Source organism: Carassius carassius, chromosome 18, assembly GCF_963082965.1.
Source record: "Carassius carassius chromosome 18, fCarCar2.1, whole genome shotgun sequence".
Taxonomy (NCBI): Eukaryota; Metazoa; Chordata; class Actinopteri; order Cypriniformes; family Cyprinidae; genus Carassius; species Carassius carassius.
This window is the reverse complement of record NC_081772.1, coordinates 2,487,849-2,500,014: the sequence shown is the minus strand read 5'-3', so window position 1 is coordinate 2,500,014 and position 12,166 is coordinate 2,487,849.

The following is a 12,166-nucleotide window of genomic DNA, read 5'->3' as shown; positions in this document are numbered from 1 at the left end:
TTCTCATGATAACTGCCCTGTTGTCCTGCGTGTAGTCGTTGAGCTCGTGATAAATCCACGTCATGCCCTCTTTCCTTGACCTGAATAACTGATCCAGGGTCAAAGCTTCCTGCGATATTCAGAAATATTTCCGGCACGGCTGATCCTGAGTCAGCTCTTTGAACGCACGATCTGCCAGCACAGCAAACATGGCCCAGATAGGTTTATTCTCATCTCTATACAAAACATTCAGCATTAATATGGGGTTAGTCACTTCTTTTGTCAGTTTTCACTTTCTCTACTACTTTACAATTGGTGGTTTTGTGTTACTTAGTGTCTTCCAAAAAGCACAGAATCAATGCAAGATGATCCATACCTGTATTCCTGTGTCTCCTGAAACATAAAAAACAGCCCTAGATTGTATTTCCTCTTCCACCAAGCTCCAGCTCATCACAGTTGACCGAGAATCTGTTAAACCTAGATTCATCCGTCAGGAGATGAAGTGTGACCCATCAGGCCTGAGAAGATGCTTCCACTGACCTACGGTCCTCTCAGGTCGAGCTGTACACCTTCCTGACTGACACTTGGCTCTGTGATCTCAATCCATGAAGGTATGAAGATGAAGCACTTTACAGGACCCTTCTTCTTGTGCTAAAAAAGGGTCATTTGGAAATGTGTGTTGAAACTGCAATGCACTTCAGTGTTTAGCTGTGTAACCTAGTGCTTTGTGCTTTTTATAGACCGCAGCAGCACTTCAATCTTTTTAAAATTATTACAATTGCAAAAACCTGTGTCCTAATTCATATTATTACCTAGCTAACAGGGATTGTTCTCAGAGCGTTCTCTCAATGTTATTACCAAATGTTCCTTCAGTAACATTCATAGAACGTTTGGTCTTAATAATGTTATGAAAATCATTAGCATAAAATGTTATCTATACATTTCTTGGAACTTGAATAATATAGTTTAACTTTTATCTTAAGTACATTAATACATGATGACATTTAAAAAATACTTTCTCGTAATATTTGCACAACAGCACAAAAACATTATTTATACATTGTTCATGATATGTTTTGTTCTGAAAAGTTTTAGTTGTACATTTTTAAACTGTTCTTTAAATGTTATTGTGTTTCACAATGTACAGAGAACATTTAAAGTAACATTCCCATTATGTTTGCAAAATGTTGGCACAAAAATGTTATCTGTTTTGTTTTATGTTTTAGTGGAACATTAGTGCTACTTGTTTTAGAACGTTCAGAGAACATTAAACAATAACGTTTCCATAACATTTGCAAAATGATAAGCGTTTGCAAATCAAATCATTCACACAAAATCATCATTTATTTATCATTCATGGAATATTTTTCTGAAACCATTAAGTTGGAAATACATCAAACCTACCGGTTTCACAATATTCAGAAAACATTTAAAAGTAATGTTACCATAAAGTGTGCAAAACGTTAGAACAAAAATGTTATTAATACATCATTCATGGAAAGTTTTTTTCTGAAGGGTTTTAGTTGGACATACAACGCTTTTTAAACATTGTAACTTACTACTTATTTCAGAACGTTCATATGACAGTTAAAAGTAACATTCCCATAATTTATGGAACACTTTTTTTCTAAAACATTTTAGTTGGACATTCTTCAAATGTTTTCTAAACATTACTGCTTTCTACTTGTTTCAGAACGCTCCCATAATGTTTGAAAAAAGATGAACTGGAACATTCCCTCAATGTTTTCTCTAACATTAGCATAACAGAGAAACATTTTTTCAAAACATTTAAAAACACTGGACTTTTTGAACATTCACAAATAACTGGGAAGAGATTTATAGACGTTCAGGAGCACAGTTGAGCCGGACTGAGTGACCGTCTGAACCTTCTCCTCTGTTGCATAATAGTTTTATACTCTAGAAATGTTTAAATGTAAAGAGTTGATGGGAACGCCGTCCTGGTGTTTTATGTCCCCCAGAGTAAGTCAACTCCAGTAATCCTCTCTGTGAAAGAGTTGAAGAGATTTAGAAAAGGCGAGCACGGTTCCTTGCTAAAGTGGAGCATGAATCCAGCTCCACCTCTCTGCTTTTCATTTTGATAAGTGACAGGAACCAGCAGAAATGTCCATCAGCTAATCCTCTTAGCGTTCATAATGCTGACTCTGCTTTAATGGACCTGACAGCTGAGCTGTAGACCAGACGGGTCAGAAATGGACCGTTGTGTTCCTGGAGCACAGAGTTCAGCCGCTCATCCTCAGCGGAGGCGAGATGGTGACATAAGCACCGTACTAAAGCTAAAACATCATCTCCCAGTAAGACAGCTGTTTGGTAAGGTATAGTCCTCCTTTTAACCAAAATCTGAGACCGTCCTGCAGAACATAACAATAGAAGCCATCAGAATAATGGGAACTGTATTGGTTTTAATGGAAACTGTAATGGTCTCTACTGGTAACTGGTCACCTTCACCTTCAAAACACACTTGAGGAAACCATTTTTTAATGCTTATAATGTTTGTAATGGTATTTGTAGTGGAAACCGCTGGAATTTCTGTGATGGTTTCTACAAACTAGAAGCCTGTATTAGACAAGAATGGGACAACATTCCTCTTCCTAAACTTCCTAAAAAAAAAAGATGTGTTGATGCCATGAAAATTAAAATCAACTTATTTTTCTCTTAAAATGAAACATTTTCTCAGTTTAAACATTTGATATGTCATCTATGTTGTATTCTGAATAAAATATTGAAATTTGAAACTTCCACATCATTGCATTCTGTTTTTATTCACAATTTGTACAGTGTCCCAACTTTTTTGGAATCGGGTTTGTATTTTTTTGTGTGTGTGTGTGCTATACTGTATATTTATATGCTTGTCAATATGAGTATCGTGTTATAAGCTTAGCCACATGCTAATTACAACACACTGGGATTCACTTCTAATTGAATCTGAATTCAACTTGTTTTATTGAATTCCGTTCAAATTCAACAGTTTAGAGAATGTGAGGTAGATAACAAAGGTTTCTTGTTTTGTGCTCTCATATTCGAAAGGGTTTCCAAGTACAGCTCAAGATCTGCTTTACAGAAAATAATATTTTTTTAGTGAACACTGAGGTCAGATGATCTGATGACGATGATCTGAGGGGGTCTACAGCAGCACGTTTGATTGACAGCATTTAAACCCACCGTTTTTACTTTATAGAATATGGATTGGTTTATTGAAACAGAACATCCATAGCAGTATTAATTTTTCCCAAACTACAAAACGGTTCCTCATTAACAACCATTAGTCGTGGTTCTCCTCTCAGCAGGTGGGTGAGATTGTTATTCACCCACGAAACAGTAAATGAAGCAGTAGTTTGGAGCCAACGAAAGTCAGTCTTCTGGATTGTTGCTATGCAGTTGCTAAGGTCTTCTGAGTGCATGCTTGCCTTTGCAAACAGTTGTAACATTTGGATGGTTTGCGTTGGTCGGTGAGATTATAACTAATGATGTGTGAATGTGGGCAGCATTATCTGCTAGTAAAGACACTAATCAAACCCTCTCCTCGAGATTACAACCACAGTCAGCAGGATGAAATCATGCTTGATTACATTGTCCTCCTCTTTACAGCTAATCAGTGGGAATATGGGACATGGTAATACCATTTGTATTTAATAATGTAGACCTTTTTTTATTTTAATTTTTTTAATTCCAAAGTGGCTTACACATATTGCCAACAAAATTAGCACTGCTGCAATAATGAATTTATATTATTGTTCATAATTTTATTTTTATTTTATTTACCATGGCATTATTATTATTATTTTAATTATTATTATATATTTTTTGCATTACCATTTAATAACACAATTGCATTTTTGTTCCTATTTTGGGGGAAATTGTATTTTTTTGTAGCACATTACCATGTTATGACAAATTTACATTATTGTTCCAATTTAGAAAAAAAAAACTGGGTATTTTTGCAGTACATTACCATGTATTAACAAATAAATGTTTGTGCATTATTATTTCCAGTTCAGTGTTTTGAGACAAACCTGTTACAATTATAGTCAATGAATTATACATTGTGATAATATTCACCAAGTGCTTGAATTGCAGATGATCGACTGAACGTTTGTTCCTGAGGTGATGGAGTTTGCAATATGCAATAAAGTACAGAAATAGCTGTCACTTTCTGCAGGAAGAGGAACAAATTATGCCGTTTTCTATCAGTATTATACAACATGGGAACAGAGTGCATTGTAGGTAAGGTGACACTGTCATTTTTCTGCAAGAGAGAGATGTGACAGTGCAGATATTAGATAATATTTTATTAAAAAGAGGAGCAATGATGTAAAGTGCAAAACAATAAAAACGCTCCCTGTGAATGTTTACTCTTGTTATAACCATAGTATTTCCATTAACAACTCTGCACACACTAGACTATGTAGAAACAATTTTCACTCTGTAATTGCTTGTGAAATAAAAAAAAATGCAAGTAACTCATTGAAATAATAAATTAGTAGTTTTAAAAGTTGCAACATTATTTTAAAATATAATATACAATTAAACATGTTGGAGTCAAAATGGTCATTCATTTTCTTGAGATGATCTACAACAAATTATTCAGCTGGTTAGAGAATTTTAAATTGGTTTTGAAATCCCATAACATGAGATTTGCATTGCATTCCAAGGTACTTTAAAGAATACTGTGGGTTTTGTAATTGTCCTCAAGGTGAATTTCTTTAGAGGTTTCCTGCTCTGAGCTGCACTCGAGACACAAACAAGCTGTTTGTTACATCTTTATCATGATGATGCCGTCACTGCAGATTGAATGGGCTCTTTCTCTGAGTAATAACCTTTGTGGTTTGTCTTTGTCTGAGTAAAGGTCACCCTCTTAAACCTCTGCGTTTCCTCTACACACATCAAAGACGGCAAGTGGTTGAATTGAAGCGCTCTAACAATACATAACACCCTCAAATGTGCAACTTTTCATGATTTTAAATGAAATATGAGTAAATTACAAAAAAAAAACAGTCAGATCTTATAAGGAATACAGTGGAAAGGATGTTCTTGAAAATGTTTGTTTCACAGGAGATAGAAAGTCATACATGAGGATGAGTAAATGATGAGGTAACGCTTTACATTCCCCTGCGTTAACTAACATTAACTAGCAATGAGCATTATATTTGTTACACTATTTATTAGTCTTTTATTATTTTTTTTTATTATTATTGTGTACTAGGAAATTAAATATGATAAATAAATGCTTTCGAAGGTATTTTCATTTTTAGTTCATGTTAATAATGTGGTTAACAGTGTTATTTTAGTATCATTGAGAAACTATTATAGTTTAGTTTTTCAGTATTTTGAATTGGTTAATGTTTTGTTTATGTTTTGAATTTTAGTTAAACTTTTAGTAATTTTGTTGTGAGAGGTTTTTGTTGTAAGTTTATATATATAATGTTTATTGGTTAGTGTTTATTTCAATTCAAGTAAGTTGAAAGTTGTTAACTATAACAATAACATTTAAAAAATAATACAAATAAATAGGGCACAATGTAATGTTAATATTATTTTTTGAACGGAAATGTATGTAAAATGAATATACAATGTCCTTGTAATGAGCTGCCAGGACTTTTTCTGTTATTTTAAGTGTTTAACACATAGAATCTCACTGTAACTTGTTACCAATGATGACAGGATTTTCAGCTGCAGTAAACCGAGTCTAGAAATACACATTTCAGAGTTTCTGCATTACATAAACAGTCTGTTTTCCCACTGGTCCTCTTCTTCCTCAGCTGAAAGTGATGGTGAACAGATGTGACTAGGGGGCCAGCACTAAAGGTCAGTGTTTACCGGCCCGCAGGTTTGTAATCATTAGCGTTGGAGATGTTCAACGTGTAATGAATCTGGCTCAGGCCGCCGTCTTCCTCTGATGTGTTTTATTTTGTGTGGCGTCCAAACAAACCCCACCATGATGAATATGATGAATATTTTATCTTCCTGCCAGTGATGCAAGAGCTTGTGGATGCATTAAATTTGTAGTGTACCAGTGGGAAAGAAAGCCCTGTGTGTTTGCACTGCGACATCAAAAGCATGCCTGCGTCTCATTGCAACTGAGAAATATGAGCTATTTTTCAAGCTGAAATTGTTAAAAATCTATTGTTTCACAGTATAATCACTGACATAAAACATTCAGGTGCATTACATGCATGTGTAAAGCCTGTGTCATATTTGATATACACATTTTTAAGACCTGAGAAAAACCAATAATACTGAAAAACTGTTGCATACAATCTAGTCCATGCCTTCTTATTTCTCTGGTCATAGAGTTTTTTGTTTTCCACCAATTATTGGTCAAATTGACAGTGGGCGGAGTTACACAGACCAAAACTTTATAGTTTTAACTTTATTGCTTTATAGGATTATAGGATTCAAGATGGCGCCGATGTCTTTGGCATGCCGTCTGCAGACCGCCTTGTTGCTATCTCTTGTACCTGCTCTGTTTTTATATATGTCTCATTTAGTTTTATATTGTAATGCTATACTGGTCTATGACCGTTTATCACTTTTAAACATCCGTAACACGGTCACTGCCTGGCCTAACGTTAGGTGCGATGTTTGTGGACCGCGTTTCCACCCTGTCCATCTCTCCTCCCTGCATACCTGTGCCAGCTACAGGTCGATCTACCACGCCGGAGACGCCGGAGACGGCGCGGCAAACACGGAGGCATCGCTGTCCGACTCAGATCGGCCCTCTTGCCGGTTCGCCATCCGCGGCTCGCCTTGCTTGATCGGAGTTTGTGCGCAGTTTTACTGCTGGCCACTCTTCCCTGGATGGCCCTCTTCGATGGCTGCGCCCTATTATACCCGGATTCCTCTCTGCACGTGCTCGGATTTACAGTCACCCTGGCCGTGGTGGAGCTAATCTTCACAACCTTCGTTCGCTGTGCCGAGAAACACAGCCAGCATATGTTTCATCGCGGCTGAAGTTCGCTCTCATTAACGCCCGGTCTCTGGTAAATACAACTTTCATTTTAAATGACTTTTTTTGCCTCTCAAACCCTGGATTTCTTGTGTGTTACTGAGACTTGGACAAAGCCCGGCGAGTTATCTCCGTTTTCGGAACTGGTGCCTCGCGGCTGTCACTTCTTAAACTCCCCGCGTTTGTCTGGCCGCGGTGGAGGTCTTGCTACTGTTTTTAAAAACACTCTTCACTGTCGATCTCTACCTACCGGCTCCTACCACAGTTTTGAGGTGCAATTGTTACAATTAGTCTTAGTTAAACCCATTGCCATAGCTCTAATTTATCGTCCTCCTCAGCAAAATAAGGACTTTCTGAGTGAGCTTGCTGCTTTAATGGGTGATCTAGTTATCAAATATGACAAAATATTACTGCTGGGTGATTTCAACATTCATGTTTGCTGTGCTTCGAAACCATATTCAGCTGAATTTCTAAATATGATTGAGTCTTTTGACTTTACTCAGTGGGTTTCTGGTCCAACACATATCCATGGCCACACCCTTGATTTGATTTTAACCCATGGTTTCTCTATTTCGAATATAGAAATCAACAGTGCATCTTTCTCTGACCACATGCCTGTAGTTTTTACTGTTCCTCTCACTGGACGCACACTTAAAAATCCATCGCTGGCACGTTTAACTCGTTGTCTTACCCAACGCTCTAGTGAAGATTTTTCCATAGCCTATCATGATGTACGTAACTGCCTGGAATCTGTCTCTACCCTGCATAACCTGGATGCTGATGCACATCTTAATCTTTTTAATTCCACCTGCGCAGATATCATGAATTCTATTGCACCTTTGAGGTACAAAAATCACAAGCCTGCACCAGTGCCCTGGCACACTGACACTACCCGTACCCTTAGACGGGTATGTAGACAGGCGGAGCGCCAATGGAAAAAGGACCGTCTGCAGGTTTCGTATGAAATCATGCAAAATGCCTATAAGGTGTTTCAGAAAGCTGCAAAGTCGGCAAAATGCAAACATTTTTCTGAACTTATTTCTAATAATTGCCATAAACCTCAAGCTCTCTTTGCTACTATTAACTCTGTTTTAAATCCCTCTGTGCATCCCACCTTAGAGCCCTCTACTGCTCTCTGTGAAAATTTTGCAAAGTTATTTGTTGATAAGATCACAGTTTTAAGATCTCAATCGTCTAACTCAGTGTATACACATGATGTTCCATTATGTCCTTCCATCTGGTCTGAGTTTGAGTTGATTGATCTGGACACATGTAATGAAATTGTTGGTCACTTAAAACCCACTATCTGTCCACAGGATATTATTCCACCTTCTTTCCTTAGGCAAATTATGGACACAGTTGGACCGGGCCTGTTACTTTTAATTAACAAATGCCTGTCAACTTCCTTCCCGAACAGTCTGAAAGTTGCTGTGGTGACGCCATATCTTAAAAAAACTAATCTCGATCCTTCCTCTCTTTCTAACTATCGTCCTATTTCTAATCTACCTTTTATTTCGAAGATCCTTGAGAGAGTTGTACTGGTTCAACTACAATCATACTTATCCGCAAATTCTCTCCATGAAACGTTTCAATCTGGTTTTAAAGCTCTACACAGTACTGAATCTGCTCTTTTAAGAGTGTCAAGTGATATTTTCACTGAAACTGACTCTGGGAAATCAATGGCCTTGGTCTTATTAGATTTGAGTTCTGCATTTGACTTAGTTGATCATGAGGTCCTGTTGGGACGTCTGGAGACATCCGTGGGTTTTCGAGGCGTTGTCTTACAGTGGTTCCGCTCTTATCTGAACAATAGATGTTTTAGTGTCCGTATTGGTCATCAATCCTCCACTAGTGTACCTCTGAACTGCGGAGTCCCACAGGGATCAATCCTCGGCCCCATATTGTTTATTCTGTATCTGTTACCTCTGGCTTCCATCTTTAATAAATATGAAGTATCCTTCCATTTGTATGCCGACGATACTCAGATTTATTTTCCTTTAAAACATAATGATAAAAATGGTCTACAACCCTTGTTTGCCTGTTTAAGTGATCTTAAACTTTGGCTTTCAAGTAACTTTTTAAAACCTAAACGAAAATAAAACCGAAATAATTATCTTCGGGCCCAAGGAAAACTGTGTGTTTGATGTTGACCGTGGTTCTCTCGCACCGTATGAAACCCACTGCGCAAGAAATCTGGGCTTTCTGTTTGACCACCACTTAAAATTTGAGAAACAGATCAGTGCTGTTGTAAAGTCATGCTTTTTTCAGCTTCGCCAACTCTCTAAAGTGAAACCGTTTTTAACTCAGAGTAATCTTCAAATAGTGACTCACGCATTCGTAACATCACGGCTAGACTACTGTAATTCACTTTACTTTGGTCTATCTCATTTTTCCTCTCTCTCGCCTACAGCTAGTGCAAAATGCAGCAGCTAGACTCCTCACTGGGGCACGCAAGTATGAGTCGATCACCCCTATCTTATTCAAACTCCATTGGCTACCTGTTAAATTCAGAATTGATTTTAAAATTTTACTTTTTGTGTACAAAGCTCTTAACAATTTGGCCCCTCAGAACCTGACTGATCTGCTCTGTCCGTACACTCCTTCTCGTACTTTGAGATCCAGCGATCACTGCCTTCTCATCGTGCCTAGATCCAGGCTTAAAAAACGAGGCGACCGTGCTTTTGCGACTGCAGGTCCAAAACTTTGGAACAGTCTGCCTCTCTATATCAGACTGGCTCCTTCAGTTTCCATCTTCAAATCTTCTTTAAAGACTTTTTTGTTTTCTCTTGCTTTTGATGCTCATTGATTCCGATACGATTACTGCTTATTTTTTCTTTTTGTTTTATTTTTTCAGTTGTTTCTTTTGTCCTGTACTGCTCTGCATTTTATTCTCTGCTATGTACAGCACTTTGGTCAGCCTTGGTTGTTTTTAAATGTGCTTTATAAATAAATATTGTATTGTACAATAAATAAATATTATAAAACAAAAACAGACATTCTGACATGGAATGCACATTTGATAAGAGTAACTTGCAGTGAACTTATTTATATTAGGCTATATTATTTATGTTTTCTAAACATCTGCAAACATATTATTTTTATGATAACATACACCTTTAAAAGAACCATTGTTTTTTTTTATGTGAAAAACATTTTAATAACCTAAAATAATCTATTTTCACAATAAAGGACCTTTTGATCAATGGAGAGTTTCCATGGATGTTAAGAGTTCTTCATGAATGCCAAATAAAAAACTAGAAAAAAAAACTTATTTTAATTTGTAATAAAATTTCACAATATTGCTTCTTTTTGTTGTATTTTTTTATCAAATAAATGCAGCTTTGGTGAGCAAAAGAGACTTAAAAAAAAAAAAACATTTCCAACTCTCAAATATTTGAATTGAAAATGTATTTATTCTCAAGAATGCTAACATAAGCAAACTTTTCAAGCAAAACATTTCACAAAAAAGAAATGTATTTGGTATAATATGCCAAAAATTAGGGGTAATGTTTAACATGTGGAGTCAGGATTATGGATGTTTGTGGTTAATGTGATTCTCTGCTACAGGACACCTGTGTGATCTTGAGCAGAATGATGCTGATGTGTCCAGGTGTTTTTACCTCTTGTAAATCATCATTCTCTGGAGGTCACATCTCACGTTCCTCTGTATCTGTATGCTTTATAATTGTATTGCATGGGAGAATTAAAAGTTTCCACAATTGACCAGCATTTAATTGAAAACGGTGAGCAAATATAATTCAACAATGAATCAGGCTAATTTAGGCAAATTCTGGCATTATTAAAGCTGGTTAATAGGAGTGGATTCTGTGTGCTGAACAAGACTATGACAGCAAAGGACAGCAGACCTGGGACTAGGACACTGATATACTGTATATACAGTACAGACCAAAAGTTTGGACACACCTTCTCATTCAAAGAGTTTTCTTTATTTTCATGACTATGAAAATTGTAGATTCACACTTTTGGTCTGTACTGTACTGTATGTGTGTGTGTGTGGTTTATGAAATGTTTATGTTGATACCCCCCCCCCCCTTTTCTCTAATCAGTTTAAAAAGACAACTATTTTCTATTAGGATTTAGATTCATTAGCAATTTATATATCTATAGGTAAATCTGAGTTGCACAAAATGACAGTGCTGTTTAATTTATAGGCTCATAAATAGCATATAGAAGAGACATGTGTTGACAGTGGGAATGATGCACTATTAATGTAGATTAATTAACACAGCAAGTCACACACATGCTACTCACGCACACACAGACACACACACACACACACTTTCATATCTGACCTTCTCGTGACACACTCACACTGTCTAACGTAACGATTTGTGCATATTTGACCAATGCTATTCCTTTTAGATGTATGAGCTTTACTACCATTCAGAAGTTTCTGTAAGATTTTGTAATATTTTTAAAAGTCTCTTCTGCTTACATTTACATACATTGCATAAAAAATACAGTAAAAAACAGTAAAATTGTAAAATAATATTTCAATTTAAAATAAAGGTTTTAAAATGTATATTATTTCTGTGATGCACAGCTGTATTTTCAGCATCATTCCTCCAGTCTTCAGTGTCACATGATCTTCAGAAATCATTCTGATATACTGATTTGCTGCACAAGAAACACAATTATTATTATTATTTTCATCAGTGTTAAAAACCTTTGTGCTGCTACATATTTTGGGAAAACCATGATACATTTTTTCAAGATTCTTTGATAAATAGAAAGATGACAATGAAAATTTAGAACAATAAGACCTTATTTGAAATATAATTATTTTATAGCATAAATGTCTTTAATGTCACTTTTGAATAATTTAATGTGATCTTGCTAAATAAAAGTATCAATTTCTTAAAAGAAATAAAATAATAATAAAAAAAATCTTTGAATGGCAGTGTTATTAGTAAATTTTCATACAGAAATGTGTATATGTTTTACTGTATTAGATTATTATTATTATACTGTACTATATTACTGTATATTTTAGGACGTATTTATAAATGTATTATTTTTCAAAGCTATTATATGTGTGGCTTTACTGTTCTTTTGTAAATTATACTTTACTTTTGTAACTATATATTCAGGAATATTAAACACAAAACGAACAACTTTGAATTAGTATTATAAACATATTTGGAACTTTCTAATCAGATTTCTATAATAATAATTTGCATGTAGCCTATATGCATATTCAGC